Source organism: Egretta garzetta, unplaced genomic scaffold (assembly GCF_000687185.1).
Source record: "Egretta garzetta isolate BGI_Z169 unplaced genomic scaffold, ASM68718v1 scaffold125, whole genome shotgun sequence".
In the NCBI taxonomy this organism is placed as follows: domain Eukaryota; kingdom Metazoa; phylum Chordata; class Aves; order Pelecaniformes; family Ardeidae; genus Egretta; species Egretta garzetta.
Genome location: NW_009259877.1, coordinates 132,994 through 155,134, shown reverse-complemented (window position 1 = coordinate 155,134; position 22,141 = coordinate 132,994).

Sequence of the window (22,141 nt, the reverse complement as noted above, 5' to 3'; positions counted from 1 at the left end):
AGGGAAAAAAAAAAAAAGAACAAAGCCATTGTTAGTCTTACCCATTGTCTGTGAGATTTTTATTTAATGTTCTAAGCCTGGAATACTGTTAAATAAACCAGAAAAATAAGTTAGTTACTAGATTATTTGTCTGATGTGTGTTCATATCTGCAGCACTTTATGACTTTGAACTCTCCCGCAACAAGGGGAGGTTATATTCTAAGGTTTTGAAGCTATGCATTTATTTTCCTTTTGATCCTGTAAGTTATTTAAAAAAAAATGCTGTACAAATCTTTTGGATTAAAAAAAAAAAAAAAGAAGATGAAAAATGTCAGAAGTTTATAGACGGTTTCTCTCACTTAAATACGTGTGGTGTTTTTCATTGAACGACATAATTTTCTGTTGTTTCGTTGGGTGGAGAACCAAAGTTGCAGAGCTGTTTTAAATATTGCTACAACATGAATTAAACTATGGTGGTGTTGCCAAGGGTGGGCCCAGAACATGTTTCCAAATTACACTATTAAGTCAGATTTATGTTCGTGTTTCTTGACAGCTAATTTGAATCCACAGCCTAATGTTTCCTTTTCCCTTCAGTACAGCTGAGGCATCTTTTTGGAGGGGCAATAGAGGAACTTCAGCTTTTGAGTGCTTTCGTGCTGGAAAAGTGAATTTTTAAACAGGCTCTCAAAGTACGTACTTTATGTCAAAAGAAGAATTGCCTTTTGCCGCCAGCTAAGTTATTTCAAATTCAGGAATAAAATTTGGTGGGCTAGGCAAGGTTTCTTAGGGTTAACAACGTAACTCAGGGGAGTTTTGTGTGACTGACCAGCCTTTGCACGCATTTCGCCTCTCTCTGCCGTCAGGGATTACTGTGAAGACGAAAGGAAACCCCCGAACCAAACTGAAGTTGAGAAGGTGAATTTTTCCAGCAAACCATGTTTGAGGTGCCTCGGTTTATTGCGGAGGGAACAAAATTCTGGATTATTTGTGGAAAGGGTGTCTTATTTTTAAGTTTCTATCGCAGCAGTGTATTGGATTAATTTGGAGGGTTTTCTTTAATTAATGTCCAGTTAGCTTTACAGGAGCATTTGTATGCTGGCGGGAATATTAAAAGTAACATTAATTGGTTATTTGTAATATTTTATAAGACTTCTGAAAACTTAAAAGCGACACGTTAAGTAGTTCATGATTTTGTCCTTTTCATGTGATGGCTTATAAAGAAGGGGCTGCCTGAGGACGTCGTTTCTGAGGGAGGGGAAGCATACAGATTTGAACACAGAAGCAGCGTGTTTTACGTATTGCATGACAACTGGGAAAGGAAGCTTTATGCTGGAAAAATTGCATTTCAGTCTCTGCACGCTGTACTCCTTTTGGTGGTCTCTGTTTGAGCGTCCTCAGCGGATGGCATCTTTCTGCAGGTCTGGGCATCCCGGTTCTGGTGGTGCAGTGCTATCTAGCCTAGGCTGTCACCTTGGCTACGCTGAGAAGACTCGCTTGCTTTGGCTCCTGGCCTGTTAACGTTTTGTGGCTTTTTTGGTTTGGGGTTTTTTTTTTTTTTTCCACCAGGCCAAGACTAGACGATCTGTCTTGCCATATTTCCTCCGAATTACTAGTCTTCTGCTAAAGCCGAGATAGACAGAAATTGGTTTTGCTTTTTTAATGACATTATTTGGTGTGTAGAGAGAACTTAAAGACACAGTGTAATTTTACATCTGCCTTAAAAGCACATCAGTAACGCACGTCTAATGGCTTGATATTTGAACTGGAATTTCAAAACATCCCTACAGTTGCTGTGTAATGCTGTCATTTTTACATACAAAAGCATTTCCTTTAGGTTGAACAATAAAAATCAATTAAATAGATTTTTACTGCTTCTACGGTCATTTTCAGTGCCCCTGCAGTTGGGTTAAAATGCCACAAGGAAATTGAGTTTACTATTAAAAAAAAAAAACCAAAATGCTGTCTTTTGGCTTCCCTTGTGTTTTAAAAACTGTTTTAGTGAGAAAATTTGATTTATATCTTTTTAAAAATGCAAAGGCTGTTGCAGAAACTGTTTTCAAATGAGAGTCCCTCAGACTCTGAAATGTTAATATTATGATTTTTGAGCATTTATATTGGCATTTCCCTTGCTGCCAGAAGAAAAGGTCAGCGTTCACACAAGTGATGCTGCCATCTGCAGTGCTTTGAAGTGGTGATCACATCTATCTTTTTTTTTTTTTTTTTTCCAAAGATGTTGAAAAGACTATTACTTGCTGCACGCGCATGCTGCTCCCCTGCATTACCATTAGTACTTATTTCCAGTGACTTTAATTCGCAAGCTCCTACTTTATCTGTCTTGTGCTCCTCTGCCCCATCTCCTCTCCCTGGCCCTGCCTGGGCAGAGCCCTGGGTGGGAGCAGCAGGGAGGAGAAGCCCCGCTCCCCGGTGCGTTTTTCTTCTCTTAGAGAGACTGTTCACTGAGAGCAGGTTAACTCGGTTTAAAACGGCTTTAAACTAGGTCCTTATTCCCGTCCGCTGGGGCTACAGCGCCTGTGCCGTGCTGCAAAAAGGCAGAGCTGGCGATTCCCTCCCCTCCCCGGCGATGCACACTTGAACGCATTGCTCAGTTGGACCAAAACCGGCTGCGTCGGTGGGAAGATGCTGCGGAATTGGGCTTAACGCAGCTGGGAAAATATGCTTGGAGTCAAAGGCATAATAAGCAATAGCAGTCCTTATTGCTTGTCAGGGTAGAAACAGGGTCTGTGCTGCTCTGGTTGGTTGGGGTTTTAAGGTAAAAATAACGTGATACTGGTTTGTGCTCTAGGCTGAAGCTGGGCCTGGGAAATTTTGTGATTATACAAATATTAATGTGTTTAGTGCTGACGTAGAAAAGAGTGTTCTGTGGCATTCAAATAAAGATTTTATAGGGAGGCTACAGCCACAGTTCCTATTTAATAGGTATTTTGGGGGTAACGTTTATAGTGGTTCTACTGTTACAAATAGCGTGGCCAGAGGTACGCATGCGTTCAGCTGTCGGAAGCGGTAGGGCGGTCCTGTTTTTAAGTATACCAGAGACAGGAGGTGATACTTTTATTTGAAATAAATAAGCAATGTCTTTATTTAAGCGCTTTTAGGTAGAAGACTAATTAAAATGCACCTGTAAATGTTTGTGATAGTATAATAATTTTATTTGTAGAGAATGAATCCCTTTGGTTTACTTAGTACACAGAAAGTATGACTGTATTTGTCCATAACTGCATGTGCACGATGTCATGTTCAACAGTGATTCCCCAAGCAACACAGAATACTGTTATTTTTAAAAAGGCAATTTCTCTGATTACATACGATTTTCTGAATATGTCATTGTCCCCAAATGCTTGCAGTCAGGAATGAGAAAGTTATCTTTTATTTCTCCAACAGATGCCGCTTTGCTTTTCAATTTTAGACATTTTGTGTCTCTGTGTACCACCCTGTCCTTATAGACTCCGTGACTGAAAGGGTTTCATTCTCTTTTTTTCTTTTTTAACGTACTTTTTTCTCATGAGTCATCAGTGAGGTTTACAGTGATAGGAATTGAGAATCATAACAAGAAAAACGACAAGTCAGCATCAGGAGAGCTTGTGCCAGAAACATCCAGTCCCATGTCATGAACGCTGTGCTCCAGGGGAAACCTTCATCTTCTCAAATGTGGTTTTCCAATGTGTGTGTGTGTGAGAAAAATAAAGTGCTTTTGCAAACTATGCACAGTTCTGTTTTCTGGGTGACAGTCCAGTTTGCTGTGAGTTTGCACACTGGGATCCAGTGGGAGGTTTGGCCCCCAAATTTAGGTTTCTTGAGCACACAGCAAAACTTATATGGCTAGAAGGAATTTAATAACAGATTTGAAAAAAATCAATTGCTTCATTGACGAGAACTAATAGGAAGAGGGTCCATCTTGGAAAAACGCTGAAATTGTAACAGGAGTCTGCAATTCCTGTCTGAAGTCCTGACAGCATTTTAAAATACTAAATAACTAACCTTTCCGTAATCTGATGTTTCAGAACTGGGTAAAACAAGTATTTTACATGCTTCTTGGTGTTCCCATGCTGCCGGCGGTGAGCTCTGTTAGCATCAAACCCCTGTGCTCGCAAATGGCCAGGGAGGAGTTTTCAGTAATAAGATAGCGGAGAAGAAGGGAAGAACAAGCTCTTACTGTATCCTGGCCTCCAGCATGGGAAACCTGGGCTGAAATGGCTGTTTCTGAACGATATTTTGACACGGCCTCTCTCATTTGCCCACAGACACACATTCACATGCAATCCAAGAACTTGCCACTGATCCTAAATCTGGCAGGTCCCAAGGGAGCGAGCGCTGTGGTGATAAAGAGCCAGTCTTGTGGATGAGTGGAGCCTTCTGTGTGTGGTATGTACCTTTCCTTGCCTCTTCATTTTAAGCCCCGATTTATTTACTGCCTATGCAAGGTAGCGCGTACGTTAGTGCTGGTCTTTGCTGTGTTAGACATTAGGAAAAATTTCTTCACAGAAAGGGTTGTCAGGCACTGGAATGGGCTGCCCAGGGAAGTGGTCGAGTCCCCATCCCTGGAGGTATTTAACAGATGGGCAGACGAGGTGCTTAGGGACATGGTTTAGTGGTGGGATGGCAGGGTTAGGTTAACAGTTGGATTTGATGATCTTAAAGGTCTTTTCTAACCTAAACGATTCTATGATTCTGTGATCCTATGATTTGCTGTGTGGCTCTTAAAGCCTAAGAACAGGTGAATGTTATCTGTGTGCTTTCAAGACGTGGTGACCATAGGCAGAAGTTCACCTGTGCTGCGTGTGGTTTGCTGGCTGGTTTGCATCAACAGCGGGTTGAGGATGGTACTTACCCCATGGTGCTGCGAATGCGAGATGGCATTGCTGCTAGATTTCTCCATGCCTGGTCAGAGAAATGAGGTGAGAAAAGAGCCACCTTGAGCACGTTGTATCTGAAAGTATGATGCAATCCCCAGGTGAGCTGGAAGCACTCACATAAACTAGTTCTTTTGTAGTCTTGCAAACAGAGCAACCACCTCATTCATGCCCTGCCCGCTCCACCCCACCTCCCCTTCATTACTTTGGCTGATGTTCACGAAGATTTCACAGTTCTTTTTGGAGAGATAAATTCACAAATAGCATAAGAAACTATTTGTCAGTTGTTAAGAGCATTGCCTATGCTTTTTGTGCCTTTTTTGGCAATGCGTATTAGAGCTGATGGAAGATAAAATTCTTTTTTTCTTTACCCAGAGATGGGATGCGCGAATGCCTGAAGCAGGTTGCCGTATGCAGAGACTGGTAGACTCTTCCTGCAGTGATGGGGTTCGGCTCGGTCTGCGACGTTGGTCTGTTGGCTGCGCTTCTGGCCTGTCTCTAGGCTGTTGAGGAAAGTTGCTGTGCTCTGCAGAGGGAAAATGGATTCCTCCGCAGTGTTTTCCCTGTGTTTTTGTGTTGCTGGGGCTGCTTTCTGGTCTGCAGGTGCCCGAAGGAAGGCAATGGGCCAGGGCTTTTCCCCTGGTCCTGCTCCTCCCCTGGTCTGGCCCTGGGGGGAGGATTGTGCAGATGATGACACCGCTGGGTGTTAAGTTTGCAAACGTCAAGATGACAAAATTATTAATTAATTTTATATTCATTTTTAGGTTAAGATTTAAATGATACAAGATGTGGCCTAAAAAGGAGCCTTCAGACCCTCTGCATTGAGTCCTTGAGTTGGGTGTCCAAATACAGATTTAGGGATTGAGCCCCTAGAAGCGATCCATCTTGCATACTCTGCCTCCAGAACCACTAGAAATGCTGGCATCATAAGTGTATCTCTCTAAATACATTTTAAATAGTAGTATTTTGAGGTGGCCTGCTTTTTTAGATACAAATCACAAGTTTTTATTTTCCATGTATCCACTTTGTCTTCAGGTATGCTTCAAATGTTCCTATCCCATGGGATCTCCCTGTCTAAAGTGAGTTACACAAACACTTGAGGTCCTAGGTGTAGGGAGACTTCAGAAGTAAGGGAAATACTTTCCCCCATGACTTGTAAGCTGGAAGTCTTAATTATTCTGTTGTTGAGGGAGGCAGTTGCAACTGTGTTTTACCAAAACATGGGAGAACATGACATGTAAATAACTACATTTTATTAGGTAAAATTCTGAGAGTAAAAGGCTTGAGTTTGAGCACCCCCTTTTCTGTCCTGTTACCTACCTGGTAGCAATATGGAAGAGGATCCATGGTATTTCAGTGAGTGTACAAGTGATGGAACAACCTTCTTTTATCTAGGCATTAACTCTGCTTGCTGGGATGTTTCAGTTTAGATGATTTAGTCTTAATAAGCGTAAAATCAACGGTTTCGGCAGATGTATATGAGCATTTCTATTGCTTGGTCCTTCCTTCCTTGATAAACAGGAACTTTCACTCCTTGTTGATGTAAAACAAAGGAAAGAAGGCAAATGGGCGTCTGATGTTACAGGTGGAAGGTTGGGTGTTTGCGTCGCGCTTGTGCAGCTGAAGCACCGATGGATTTCGGAGGCGGGTGGTGGATGGTGGTTGTGCCAGTAGGGCGCTTGGGTCTAAAGATGGGCAGATGGTATCTTGCAAAGAATACATTGCCTTTGCTTTCAGGTCAGCATTATGCCAATAAATGTGATCCTTCACCCTGAGCATTAGCTCAGGGTTGTGCACTTAAGAACTTTTTTTGGGGCTGTTGGAAGTAGGATTGGCTTGCTTCGGTGATAGAGCAAACTCTGTTAGCATTAGAGATGCTGCAACTCAAGAAAATGAGCTGTAAAATGTAATTGTTCCTTTACATCATAAAAAGAGTGTTCAATAGAATTCCACTCAGTCACGCATCACTTGAAGGCACCAAAGGTTGTAGAAATGCAGCTGAGGAACGTAAAGCTTTACTGCTGGGGCCGCTGGGTGGGTGGAGGTCTTTAGTCATGCAGGACCTCGTGTGGGCTCCACCATGAGGCTGCCTGCGTGGGACAAGTTGCACAACCAGAAATTTTATTTGGCTTAGAGTGAGCACTGAAGCAGCCACATAAAGTTTTGCAAGACCGGAAGGCAGGAGGAAGTAGCCACGGACCCCATGACGTTATTTTCAGAGATATTTGTGTAGTAGAGTTGTAATGTGTGGGTTTGCTTAGTCCATGCAGATACTGTCCCACCACGAATGCTTTGCCTGGGGCTCCCTCGCTCAGTGCTGGAGTAATGTTGAAGTTCCATGGGCACTGATGTAAAATTCTTGATTCAATTCAGTGATGGTAGAGCTTGTAGTGCACTCAACAAATAGAATCTTAGGAAATATTTTGATACCTGTGTCACTAAGGTTATGTGGTTTTGCCTTACCTTGCAGACAGGGCAAGATGCAAGATTTGGGCAGTTACGGAGTAGAAATGTCATAATTATGTATACATACATGCAGCCCCCTCTTGGTGTTTTCAGCAACTGTCGCCTGCCAGTTTCAAGCTTCCCATCCTTGCAGTTTCTAAATTACAGATGTCATTACAGACACAGTGATATGGACTTTGTGGCTTTATACATAGTATGTGAATTACTGCATTAGAGCTGCAGACGTGGTGGAATATAGCAAGGTTTAAATGGGGTTATCACCAGCCAGGAAATAAAATATATGACAGCTATTATTCCTGAAGCCAATAACCAAAAAACCAGTGATATTTTGCTTCATATCGGGATTGCTTTTAAGAAAAAAGAAAGTTTTGTAATAAAATTAGGACGTTTGTTTTCCTTTCACCGCATTTGTGCTCTGCTAGGAGAGGTTTGATGCTTCACGGAAAATTCATTGGGCAAGAAAACTACATCCCCCATCCTACCCAAAACACCCTCCAAGTTGTGTAAGGCCGAGTAAGAGCGCTTGGCTCTGATATGCTTCTGCTTTTTGTAGTGTGACTATTTTCTGCCGGAGTGTGATTTCTGAGACACGGAGGTTTCGCCGTCTGAGGGAACATCGAACCATGACTGCTAACATTGCTCAATATTTTACATGAGCCTGGAGAAAAAAAATAAAGAGAAACTTTAACCTAAAAAACGCACTGAAATTGTTTCTGAAGGAGGACCTTGAGGGAACAGTTAAAACCTTTTTTTTCCTTTTTTCTTGTTGACACATTGGTAACGTGGCGATATAACTAAAACGCCCTCCAACTCTATGAGGAAATACTCATCTCCTATCAACTCTGCGCGGAGTTATCTTCTGTGACGTTACCTTCGCCGGTGTGAGGAAACAAAGTCACGCCAGGTGTAAAGCAAAGCTCGGTCACTCCTGACCTCGGATCTCACCCCAGCATTTCTCACACAGACGAACCAGGGGCTGAAGTTAATGAGCCTTAGGAGCGTTCAATGAATTTAGCTTTAAGTTTTTAATCCGACACGGTGTGTCTAAGTGGAACGGTGCGGGCAAGGGTTTGGTTGCCACCTCCGGCTGCCCGGGCGCAGTGTGCCACAGCGGGAGGTGGGCGATGCTCCATGTTAGCAATTGGTACCGAAAGAACTGATATTAGGGCCCGTACGCCAAGCGCTTTACAAAGCCAACCCAAAAGATGCGCTCTTCCCTAGGCGGGTTATTTTTAAAACTGAAACAGTTCTGTATAGCAGCATCTTAACAAACATGTCAACCTGTCCTGGCTAAGGAAATTAGGGATGAACTGGCGTCAGATGTCATTCTTTAAAAAAAGTTCAGTGATACCATTGCAAATGGCTTATAAAGGATGTAACAGCCTACATATTGCCCAGAATGAAAGCGACTTTCTAAATATAAATAAAACATTACCGGCACTACATTTTTGCAAGCCAGGACTGACACAGCGAAAAGATGAGTTTGTAATTTTTTTACTGAATGTATCCCAGTGAACAGAGTGCCTGTAGAGCAGTAAGCTCTGGAGTTTTGGCAATTGGATATAACCTGGATAATGGGAAATGAAACGCTTGTGCTATGAAATGCTTCTTACAGCAGTTATACAAGGGCTTCTTGGGCATATTTTTCCAAAATAACATCTTTTTAATGGATAAAGCTGTCCAGTGTGAACATAGGTATCACCTAATCTGCCTGTTGGAGTGCTTTCATGCTAATTAATGCCACCACCTATATGCCAGTCTTACTTGTGCATTCATAACTGGAGTCGCTGCATTGCACATTGTGCCATTTTAACATTAAATGGTCTGCTGAAAATTAGTAGGAAGAAGGTCAAGAAATGCAAAATCCATGTTCTCTCGATGATGCTGTACCTCCTAATTATATGGTACCGATATTTAAAGAGCAGCTAACTCGAGTCAGAAGCAGGTTTCAAGAGCTGCAGATGCTGCCACCAGTAGTGCCTGGTAGGCGCCAGCAGAGTTCTTTGCACTTGGTTGTAGGCATGCAACTTCAGTCCTCCTGTAGTTTCTCAGGGGTTCGTTTTTGCAGCTCATCTTTTAAGGTCATTAGGTGTAATCATCCAGCACTGCAGGGAGGAAAGGCATATTGGAAGATACGGATAAATGAGCGTAAAACAACAGAATAGGTGGGCAGCGATGTAGCCTGGATTTCAGCTTGAGCATGGCCGTTAGGGTTATACTGCAGCAGCATGTGGTCTGACTTGTTTATGCACTCATTTAATGACCTTTATTGGGATTTTCTTCTGTTAAGCGTGGCTTATCTTCTATCCATCCCTTCCACCTCCATTTTTCAAGTGATTAAAAAAACCTTATTTTCTCAATTTTTACTCAGTAGAACCAGCCATAAAATGTTCCAGTCAGACACAGGTGAAAGCCGTGATTTTTTTTTTTTCAGTCTTCCAATCCAGTTTCCAAAGAATTCTTTTCATTCCTTAAAAGAAAAGCATATACATACCCACATATGTATACAGAAAATGGTTGTCATTCAGCGATGAGGTTCCATTCGTTCAGTTCAAATTCTTCCAAGTTGCTACCCTCTGCTGCAAAGGACCAAGTCTCAGCAGAAGAAGGACATGGAGCTGTTGGAGCGGGTCCAGAGGAGGGATACAAAAATGATCCGAGGGCTGGAGCACCTCTCCTATGAGGACAGGCTGAGAGAGTTGGGCTTGTTCAGCCTGGAGAAGAGAAGGCTGTGGGGAGACCTGATTGCGGCCTTTCAGTACTTAAAGGGGGCCTATAGGAAAGAGGGGGGAAATCTTTTTAGTAGGGCCGGTTGTGACAGGACAGGGGGTAATGATTTTAAACTAAACCAGGGTAGGTTTAGACTGGATATAAGGAAGAAATTCTTTACAATGATGGTGGTGAAACACTGAAACGGGTTGCCCAGAGAGGTGGTGGAGGCCCCATCCCTGGAAACATTCAAGACCAGGTTGGATGGGGCTCTGAGCAACCTGATCTAGTTAGCGGTGTCCCTGCTCACTGCAGGGGGGTTGGACTGGGTGACCTCTAAAGGTCCCTTTCAACCCAAAACATTCTATGATTCTGTGATTCTAAGATCTTCACAAGCATGGTCCAGCTGACAGCCAGCGCGTGGTTTCGCCGAGGGCCGCGGGGACGGGGATGGAGGCTGGCAGGGGCGGGGCGCGTGGGGGCCCCCCCATGGCGGCTCGGCACGGCCCTTCTGCCGGCAGCGTCTCTGCAGGTGCAATCTGTTGCGTGCAAATGCATCGGGGGCTGTGTCAAAACGGCTGTGCAGTGTGCTCCTCCAGCTTGGCCAGTGGCGGTTTGGAGGGGGAGATGCCAAGACCTCTCCTTTCTGCTGGTCCCTGGCACGCGCAACAGCGGAAGGAGTGGGGAAACAAATGCAAGGCTGGAAAAATGCAGGAGCATGGGTGATGTGGTCCTGGTGAGTTGCTCTGGGTGCCCCTCTTGGTAATGACATGGCTCCTGTCTGCCGCGGGTTTGGCTGTAACTGCTGCTTTTTCACCTGAACGCTTTTTCTTCCCCAGGCTAAACCTGCATGGGGCTGGCTTTGCCAGTGCGGGGTAGATAGGGGTGTAGCGCCCTGCTGGGTGACGCGCTCCCTTGTAAGGTACCACGCATGGTAGCAGAGCGACACTTGCAGAAGAACAGCTTATTCAGTAGAACGACGGCTTTCTGTTTCTCCAGGCGAAATAGGGAATACCAGTAACCGCATCTGGAGCAGAGCATGGGCTTTTGCTGGTACGGCAGTGCTGGCCACAAGCTGCACCAGGGCATGGATGCGTTAGCCAGATGCTGGAGTGTACCTTGGGAGGGAGGTGGTAACCGTGGCCAAAATGAAGGTGGTGTTAACCCTCAGTGCTGCCGGATTTTCTGTATGGAAAGTTGCAGAGCTTCAAATGCAATAAATTAGATGTTGCTATGAGGACTCTAGTAGCTGCTGGTGCAGCTTGCTGCACCAGGGAGGGTGGTGGTGGGGCACCACCTCCACGACAGGAGTGGCTCGCTTTGCTTTCCCTGCAAAGAGCTGCACACCTTTTGCCTTCTCTATCACCAGTAATTTCTTCTGAGAGAGGACCTAACTCGTGGTGAAGCCCCCCTGGGGCCCAAGGGTGAGTGGGCTGCCTGTTCGGTACCGTGTGTTACAGGGGGCTGATGGAGATGTAAGGCTGGAGTCTGGAATAGCAACTGTATTTTAGGGTCATGTCTTTCAAATCACGAAGAAGTCAGCGTGCAGCGTAAGTTGTGTGTTTGAAACACAGGCCTTGCTTGCTTGTGGAAAAAGCCCTAGAGAGAGAAATATTGGAAACAGCAGAGAGCTGCCGAACAAGCCAGTGCAAGCTCTTAGGCTTTTATTCCTCAAGCTCTTTCCTCCCCTCCTTGATACGTTTAAATTGCTAAATTCCTTTATGCTTCTCAAAAAAAAAAAAAAGCTTCATTCAAATGATTTTAATTATTTAGCATCAAACAGAAGTTAAACGTAGGTGTAACTTTTTGCTGTTTCATGTGAGGCGTAATAGGAGGGCTGTAGATAGGTAACCGCCGTCCATCGGCTTGGCAAGGTCCGTCCTTTGGGAGGTGGCTCCAGGTATGCACTGGAAGTTGCTTATCAGCTTGGCACGATGAAAATGGGACTATAAGACCTGTCATAATGAACGAAGTGTCTTTTTCTCAAAGAAAGACAAAGGAATCGTACCTTGAAAGTGTATTTCACACCAGGTAGGTGGCCAGGCAATTGGAGCTAGAACCTCTGGTCAGGCGTGGAGCCTGTTTGTGCTAGCACTGATGCCTGAAAAGTGCTGGTGTTTCTGTCTGAGGTCCTTAGAAGGACTGGCAGGGTGCACTGTGGTGTATCAGCCTGTTTGAACCACTGGTGAGACCAGATAGTTGGGGAGTGAGGTCATAGCCTGGCCGCGCAGAAGGGCCGACACGGTCTCTGCAGCCTTTGCCTCCCTTCTTAGAAGGAGGGCGGTTGGGAGGTGTCGGTCAATGAAGAGGCATGTTCCTGTATGAAATGAGCTCTTCCCTTAAAATTTTGGAAAGCTATTTATAGGAGGTAATTAAATGTAGGAACAAAAATAGGACGTTTGTGTCATACTCCCAGAGCATTATCAATAATGGAACTCATTTTGTGAGCCGTTGCTTTTCTTCAGAGGAGGGTGTGGTACTCTCTAATGGAAATATTAATAGCAGATAATGACACTGTGGAACGATGGCCTCTTATACGAAGACATACTTCGAGAGCTTTTAATCTGTGTGGTAACTCTGCGTATTAAAAATCTTTGACAATTTCGTTGAAGAGCAATTATAAAGCATGCACAGTAGCTGCTCTTTTAAGTTAACTAATTCCCTGAGTCTCGTGAATCTGCGTTAGATTAATGACCTATAAAATTTCATTCTAAAATAAGTTTTTGACTGAGGAATAAAAATGTCTGATTTTTTTAAAAAAAAATCATTCAAAACAATTAGCTGTCTCTATTGCAAAGCAGCTACCTTCCTTACGAAAATTTTGGTGCATATTTTATGAGGAACAATAAAGATGAAAATTGAAAGAAAATGTGCGAGTATGAGATCACTTCAGCATGTGTTAAGAAAAGAGTCTGAAAAGAAATCAGTCTTCTCCTAGAAAAGGAGTGTTGTGAGAGAACTAGGAAATTACATATAGCGCAGTTGAGACCTTTCTGTGCTTGCACTTTCATACTCCATTTGAAACCCCTGACCTGCTCGTGTTATCAAAGAGGAGAAAAACGAATAAAATTCCATCTTTGGAAAACAAATGTTGTAGCTGTCTTGAAGGCAAAACATGTGCATGCCCTTTGTACTTTCTCATTCCAAGTTAGAACTGATTTTTAAGCAGTTTTGCGTGTAGGAAACAGGTCTGTCCAGAGGCTCAGGGGGCTTCAGTGGAACTCCCATCTTTAAAAAAATAGAAGGCAATGAAGAACCCCCACAAAGCTATCTTCTGTCACAAATTTGTGCTTCTGCGCAGCCCCACGAGGGTCTGCCTCCCTGGGCACGCTCCTGGCCCATGCAAGCGAGGTCAGCCGTGCTTTCCCTGGAGCCATTGCTTTGAGCACGCATGCCCAGGGGCAAGCGGGCACCCATGTGAGCGATGCTCTGCGGGCAGCTTTTGCCACTGTCCGAGCTCTTCACCAGGCACCGGCAAGACGAGGAAATAAATGTATTAGCCAGGGGCCGGTTTGAAGGACGTGGAACTAGGGCAGAGAGGGAGAGGAAGGGGTGTTGAGTTTTCCGTCTTTTTTTATTGAGCCAGTAGCACCTGGGGGTTGTCTCACATTAATGTCGATGCTGTAATGGCTTCTGATCATTAGTCGTTTCTGAAGATGTTAATAGTATGGAAATGTGCTTTTTAACATTTTGTATTTTAACATTTTGTATTTTAATTAATTGCAGGCATTTCAGGGTAGCTTTAAGTATCGATTGGTTTATGTGCTGCGCTTCCTGTTAACTAGATTTTTCCCAATAATCTCTAATCACCTCGTACCTCTCTTCCTGATTCTAATTACTGGAGCTTTGTATATGATAACAAGCACTTCAGTTCACGAGTGATTGCAGAGTTTTCTGAAGTGAAGTACTCCAGAAACTTTCAATTACCTTTTAAGTTCTGTATACCACCTCGTGACTTCTGCTTGCTTATTTACGTTTGATGGAAACACTGTCACGCTGAAGCCACGGGAAGCAAAGGGGACCGTTTAAGTGGCAGCAGAGCATTTTGTCGTCTGGAAGAGGCAGATCTGAATGTGACCTTCAGCTGGATACTCTTAAGCTTGATTGGGATATGGAAATTACATTCTCTGCCTCTGGGAAGAGAGGAGATAGATATAGTTAAAACGACTCTTAATGACCTTGCCAACTTCCCACCCCCCCCAGCCCCAGAATCTAAGGGAATGTACAAAGAATCAAATTTTTCAATGTATTGGTTGCCCAGCTGTATCTCTCCATCTGTGCTCTGAGCAAGAAGTGATGGAATGATTAATTCAATCTTTTAATAGTGTGTGGTCAGAATAAGATGTGTTGGAATTCACAAGCAGTGAAAGTAGAAGCTGTAAAGATGATATGGGGGGTTGTGATACGATATCCTGTACTGTCTAGGAATATGATAATACCTCGTCTTGAAAATTAAAATATTTGGTCTTTTGAAAAATATAGATCATAGTGCAAAGTATAAATTGTTTTCTGTTGGGTTTTTAATTCCTATGGTAAGATGCTAAAAAGCAGGTAGCAGTGTTTCGCTTTTGGTTTGGATTTCCAGTTTGACCATAAGTAAGTAGATCAATCTTTCCAGTTTGACCATAAGTAAGGAGATCACTCTTTGTTTCAGCTTCTGCATATGAAAGTGCTGATGAATATCTGAGTTTCAGCATTTTCTGAGCTTTGGGTACTATAAATATTCTCCAGACTTGAAGGTTTGTGACAGAACCTTTTGTCCATGCAAGGTGTAGAAGCTTGCCGGCTTGGGTTGATTTCTGTATTATTTGGGATCAAATAAAGAGTAGCAGCTGGGTGTTTTTCTCCCTGAGGTCTCTTTGTTGTGAAACAACCAGCCCAGCATTTACAGTCTTCTGAAATGAGGTTTCTGCATTGCGGCCAGTTGTGACATTTACTCAGCTCGTGATGGAGTAACAGACACGTTACTCTCTGCTGATACTTTTTTCTTTAGCATTTCAGGCTTGCTGTCATCACCCTGGTTTTTAGATCAAAACTATAACCAAAATGCTAATTTTTCCACATTTAGACATGAAAATTTTAAACCTTAGGCATTCTGTGCCACATTTCATGCAGATAACTGTTTGTCAAGTTTTCTGGGATAGCTGGGACGTGGTCTTTCAGAGAGAAGACATTTTCTGACATTACTTACATTATGCTTTATTTTCTATTTATGGCTTCTTACAAATTGATCACTGGATTTCTGAGCAGGGTATGGAGAAATATTACATTTATTGGGGACTTCTGTGGGAGGGAAGAGTGTCTTTAAATGGCAAATATTTGGTGAAACTGAAACTTTCTGCTGTTACTCTGGGAAGGCTTTTGTATGCTTGGGGTATGACTGAGAGCAAGGACTTCAAATGGTTTCTTGCATCCCGAGGGATGTAAGCTCCATTCGGAGATGGAGCTGCATCTGCTTGTTAGCTGTTTGTAGAAGCTTGGAGCCTGGGCAATCTTTGGTTCCTGATACAGAAAGAAAAAAAAAAAAAATTCTAATGTCTCTAACTTTTGTAGGATGGGAAAATTCATTCTGCAGGTACTAGACTATGCAGAGCTATTTCCATTACCCCTATTTAAATCTCCTGGGATGAGCTCCTCTTTTTCATCTCTTATTTCACAACAGGAAAAAAATATAATTACAAGATGACATGACTTGAAGAGGACTGGGAAGTTTTACATAAAATGACATTGCCTGAGGTATTGCACAGTTACATTTGCCCAGAGGGAGGGAGTATGGGAGTAAGTATCAGTAAATCTGTTCAAAAGATAACCAGATGCTTTTTCTTGATTTAAAGATACACCTGTATGTAACTTCCCTATCTTTAGTGTGACTGGAGTGAAAGAGAAGAAAGGCAAGGAATAAGATTTAATAGGTAAATATATAAAAGGAATGAAAGATAAGCAGGGCAGAGAATACACGGCAAATGGAAATATGTCCTTCTCTATTCTTGTGATAGTATTTTCCCATGTAAGAAATGATACAGGTAAATGGATCCTTTAAATATATGCATATGTAGGGAATGGTTGCTTTCTTCTTGGAGCTAGGGTTGTGTGTCTTCTCCAGGTATTTTTAACAAATCCAGTAATCTTTCACATGCAGGCTGTGGCTGTCCAGTATACTGTAAGGAATTATCGGGACTTCTTCATATTATTGCAACAACCCTCTTGCCCTTATTTCACAAAACCCCATGTTACATTTTTGTGAAGTGCCTTTTATGAGCGAAGCCGGGGCTGCTCACGAATCGATCGCCTCGGCTGAGCCCAGTTAGTGCTGTGCCCATCAGCAGTGTCCCACATGCCTCGGATCGGGCTGTACGGCAGCAAAGCCCTCTCTCCTCGTCCAAGTGAAGGCGGCGTTTGATGGCCTCATCCGAATCCCTAGTTGGCGTCTGTCCCCAAGACAAAATGATTGCATAGTGGAGCAAAATATGCCATGTGTGGTGTAACGCCGGTGGGCAGTCCTGTGCCAAATACTCTTGCACAAGCTTGTCAATATGTAGTATCAGCCTTTATCTGAAATATCCTTGCTCCTTGAGACTAGTGTTTCTCCAGTGCAAAGCTGGCTCAAGCCAGGAATAGCAAGGATGTTTGAGATAAGGACTAGCGTGTGATGGCAGAAGTTGCTTGATGCCTACCTGGAACTTGCAGAGTCGTGATTTCACTAATGTAACTTATGCTTGTTGCTAGGGCAACTTTTCCATCTCCTACTTCTTTCTCTTTGTCTTTCTTTCTCCCTCCATCTCCTCCCAGGGATCGAGTGCTCTCCTATTCCTACTCATTCAGTTGGGAACTTTACTCCCAGAGTGGATTGTGGGCAAACCTGGATTCCTGATGAATTTTTAGCAGATTTTAATAGTGCGCTGTGGTATTTCCCAACTGTCTGATTTGTATAATGGTGTGTTCAATCAAACCTCTTATCTTTAGATGAGTTTTGGCTAAAGGAACAAAGTACCCAAGAATGGCAAACATGGCCAGAAGTGAGTTTAGGACTCAGGAACTGCACCCTCCCCTCTACTTTGGCTTTCTTTTACCTTAGGGCAGCTTCATATTTGTTGAGATCAAATTTCCTAATATCTCTCCATCAAAATCAGCCTGAACTTGTATTGTAAAAAGATCAGATATATGCTTCATCAAACTGTTCTTCAATGCAGTCTTGTTTCCCATTGTCTTAGAGAAACCCAATTCAGAAATGGCAAGAAAACTTCCCAGCTTAACCATCCTCTTTAGTTTTCTCCATTCCCAGCCTCTTCCTTCTTGGGGAGGCAACATTCAGCTTTTTTTTCCATGTGATCAATGAGCCTGACGCAGAAGGTCTGCATAGGGTTTATTGGAGGAAAACATTCCTCACAGTCAGAGCAAAGACAGCTTAAATCAGTTTAGAAAATTACCATCAATATTGTTTTTGAAAACTGCAATTATCTTTTTCTCTGTGCAGCGCTTCTGACAAGTCTAGCAGCATCACAAAGTCCAGGATCAATATTACTGAGGGTCCTGTTTGACAAATAAAGCAAAAGCACTCAGGCTGTAGTCGAAAGATGTGTGAAAATGCAGATTCCCTTGGCTCTCATAGCCAGGCAGGACTTCCTCACTTGCAAACACTCTGGTCATACGCTCTAGAATGCATGGCACTGAAAAGACATGTGCTAGTGCAGGCGAAATATTTTTCAGGTGACTTTGGCAATAGCTGTAGCTTACCTTTCTACCAGTCTGTGGTTACAGCACCTTGACTTACACCATCTTCCCTGCACCAAACCACAGCTGATTTGCATCTGTAAGTATCAGGAGGCCAAGCTGCCTATGCGGGTCTCCTTGCTGGACCTTTTTTTGCCCTGAGGACAATACACCATGTGGAGATTTATGATTGAGGTGTATTAAATTGCTTAGAGATGCATCTCTGTCAGCTAAATGCTTGGAAATAGCAGGGAAGTTGAAGAGAGGGGAAAGGGTGTTGAAGCACTCAAAAGTGACCTCTTGACAAAAAAGCTTTCTTTTTCCTGTGTCTTTGAGAGTCTAATACTCCTTCTTACCCTTCTGCACCCTGCCTTCCACACACACTTCTCCCTTTATCTACGTTTATCCTGCCTTTCCAAGAATCCCTAGAAGAAATGCAGATAGGTGTGTCATGCAAATGAAATTTTTAGTGCAGCTTTCCACCCCCTTTCCCATTGTTGCTAGAGAGATCTCTTATCACAGGACTTGGATTTTTGAGAGCCAAAAGCTGTTGCTCTGAAAAGCTGCTTTACTTAGGGTATCATTATTTTTCTTTAGCAAAAAAAAAATAAAAATATTTCTTTCAATCCTGTAATGCTGGTGTCATAACTCGCTTCTTTCTACTGTGCCTGTTGATCTTGCATCTGTTTTTGATACGTGGTTTTCTTTTACTATGGTTAGGTCTTGCTGTGGATGCTGGTGCTCCAATCTTCTGATACTGAACTCTGATAATACTTGTTGCTATCTAATACCTTCCCAATGCTCCCCAATGTGTTCATGAGATAAAAAATAAGAGGGAGGAGGAGCTATTCTGCTTATTAATCCTTTGTAGTACAGCTTTCCCACGTGTTAAATGAGATGTGCGGGGACGAGTCCTGGAGTTGGTTTTGGGAACTTCTATCTCTGGCTTGTTAACTTGCCTGCAAATGTTACCACTCTGTCCCTACAGGCAATCTGGCCATTTGTCTGGGCTTGCTGGATACCCGGTGCCTTGGCTTGAATTACGGCACTGGTTGGGTTCCCAGGTGTCCAGGCAGCCCAGACAAATTGCTGCCCGCTGGTCCTGCGACTGCCTGTGCTGCATATTTGCGGGAGCTTTGCCCAGTGTGGAAATGTCCACTTCAAAGAGCATGGGCTGCACGTGTGTTCCCATGTGGGCTATCCCAGCCTGAGGTATGGGGCATGGAGCTTTTATGGATTTCCAGCAATAGTAAGTGTGAGTTATTGTTTGCACGCAGCATTTTAGGACTTGGTCTTAGGGATGCCAGGGGTTTTGCAGTTGTTTTGTGAGTGGTTTACAATCCATCTTCCCTATTGGTGGCTGTGTGGGAAGCTTCTTAAATTAGGTCTTCCGCTGGCTCCTGAAATTCTTACAGCCATCTGGCTGCTGCTCTTTCACTAATAGCACCTTGAGATACTATGCGTTTGTAGGGTAAGGGACACATTTCCATTATTTGGTTTCTCCTGCTGTTCTGGTTCTTCAACACCTTTCCCTTCCCATGAGTAACTCCAGGGCCAGCCTGTCTCCGGTACCTCCACTTCCTTGTGATTCCTGACTTTCGCTTCTGCAGAAGTGAGACAAAAAGCTCGGAGGCTTGTCACTTAGCTGGTGCAAAATTCCAGTTGCGCTTGGAAACAGATGCTATCCCTGGGCAAATAAATCACCATTACACAATGCATCCATCGCTTCGAGCTATGTTGGACCTGTTGGTCATGTGCCAGTGGATCTGCCTGTACGCATGACAGTTGTTCCTGAGCGGAAAGTCTGATGGCTTGCAACTGCTGAAACCAGCAGGATACCTTTTCACGGAAGGACTAGTCAGTCTGGTTGCCACCTACCTGGTTTCCAGCCTTAAAAGCCTTCAATCTTGATTGCATATTGATGTTCCTTAGGAAAGTGATAGGAAGCAGCAGAGGCAGAAAAGATTTTGGTGTGCAAATTCGGGAAGACCATTTGCATTTGAAAGATCATCTGCCCAGGTTTAGGACAGGCTTAGGACACAGAACTTTCCTGCTGGTGAAAGCTGGTGTCGTACAAGGGAAAAAAAAAAAGAAGATTGTTTAGTTTATTCCTCAGGACTTGAGTACCTGAAATTGTCCTGTGTTATGATAGTCCTGGAATGATTTTTTGTCTGGACCTCATTTACTTGGTTTCTGCCAAGACAGAAGTTTTCGGAGATGTTACTGTAAGGCTCAAACAAAAGACTATTGCTGAAAGCTGCGTGGATTCCCCAGTGGTCTACTGATTGCCTCTCAGAGTAGCAAATTAATTATTTTTCTACATCTGCTTTGAAAGGGATTTTAATAGCTATAATCTCATCACCGCCACTGTGTGAATCAGGGAAAATCAGGCAAAGTATTTTGGGATAGGAAAAACTGCTCAGTAATTTGGTGGTAGACTGAACTATATGAATTCTTTAGCCAAGTAGAAGAACTCGATTGTGCCTTGTCCCGTGGTGTTAGATGAGGACCGACAATTACAGTTTGTTCTCATTTTCTCACTCGGTTTTGCCATACAGGAACAGCTCCAAACTTGGCACTTGTTATTCTGTCATCAAACTAAATATTCGTTATGGGTTCTTGTCTTTTTTTTTCCTTTTTTTTTTTTTCATCTGTGATTCTGCCAGTTACCTTCAGTTATAATATTTACATGTAAATTAGTTATAGGAGGAAAGAAAAAAAACCTGTGAGGATTTGTCTGCAGGGGTCTCTTCAGCACCAATGCCACCCAAGTCCCTGTGCCAAGTGCCCAGTTCCAGAGGCGCAGGCAGGTCCCAGCGTGGCACCTCTCGGGTGGCCCCTCTGACCAGCTCTTTGGTGCCTTCAGCAGTGCTCGTCTTTCTTGCCCGATAAGGACTGGAGACTGATTCAGACAATCTAAATTCTGCCTTTGGCCTTCAGTGTCTTAAAAAGAGGGTTTAGTGAAGAGATGAATATAAAGATGTTATATTTTAATGTCACATGATTCATAATGTTCCACAGTGGAGATGGTGGATTAATAGGGTAGGAGATGGAACTTCGTAAATATTTGATGCGATTTGCTTTTAATAAACTTTTAATACTTTTTTCTTCTTTTTTTTTTTTCCTCAAACAGGCAATGTTTTAAAGATTACAGAATACCAAACTGAGCAACTTTTAAGGGGAGCTCTTCTTCTGGGGTTTGCATCGTCTATGTTCACATAGTACATCTGCAAAGAAGAAAGTTTAATGCCTCTGTTTTGATTTGGCCACTTCAGTTATCCCCGTCCCTACCCCTGAGTTGAGATTTTGCTGGCAGGAACTGGTCATTGATATGGAAGTGGTCATTGCTACGGTTCTGCAGTCTGTTTTATTTCTTTGTGGTCTTGGCAGTTGCAGAGATGTCTTGACAGCCCGCTTTAAAAGTCCCTTGCAAATGAGTGTTTTTAAAAATTACAGAATTGCCTTAAATTCTTCGTAGTATCGACTGTGTGTGAGGATTCTCTGTGCATGGAAGTTATTTCAGATTAAGGAGAAGTATATTTAAAAGGGCAATAATTATTTTAAAATAGCTTCATATCTGGACATACTTATTACAGAATAAACCTGCCTTATTTTTCTGCTTTAGCTTAATCGACTTGCGAAGTAGACAGGCTTATTTCTCCCAAATAGGTTGGGATGCAGGCAGAACCTTCGGCCTGGGAGAAGCCTCTCTCAGACTTTGGTGTGATAAAGCAGCATTTAAGGACTGCTGGCTGGGCCCTTTGAACACCAAGGGAAACTATCAACTACTGCTTGGTCAGGGGATTTCATTAGCGCCAGGGCTGTACGGTTCTCATGTCCCACGGTGGTGAGATCACTGGCATTACGCCTCTGTAATTGAGATCAGTATCTACCTACTTACCAGGAGCAGAGGCAGCGAGGGAGCTGGGGTGTTTTAAATGAGGTGCAAGAAGCGCCAGAAGGAACCTGCTCTGCGTGGCAAAGCCGGTGGGTCTCCACTGCCTCCTGCCCGGGGAGCTCCCAGCCTCCGGCCACGCTTGGCTCAACCTTTCACACAAAATAAACCAGTACCTGCTGGAAAACCAGGCTGAGCCCAGGTCTGCTTTGGAAGGCTGATACTGGGTTTCATCGTGGAAGAGGTGTTTTCCCACTGAAAAGGCGGGCATTTTGCAAACCCTGCCCGGCAGCGGAGCCCTCGTGGGAGCAGGGCACCGGCAGGCTGCCGTTCGCTGTAGCTGCCAATGGCTTACGCACGCAGCTTGGATTTCATCTCGATTGCTTTTATTGATGTAAGAACCAGCAGCCTCTCATTTTCAGGGAGATTCATTTTACGTTGAGGTATCTGTCTTCATGGAATCAGTACAGCTTTTCTGCAGATTAAAATTAAGGTTAATAAAATAAAATTAATA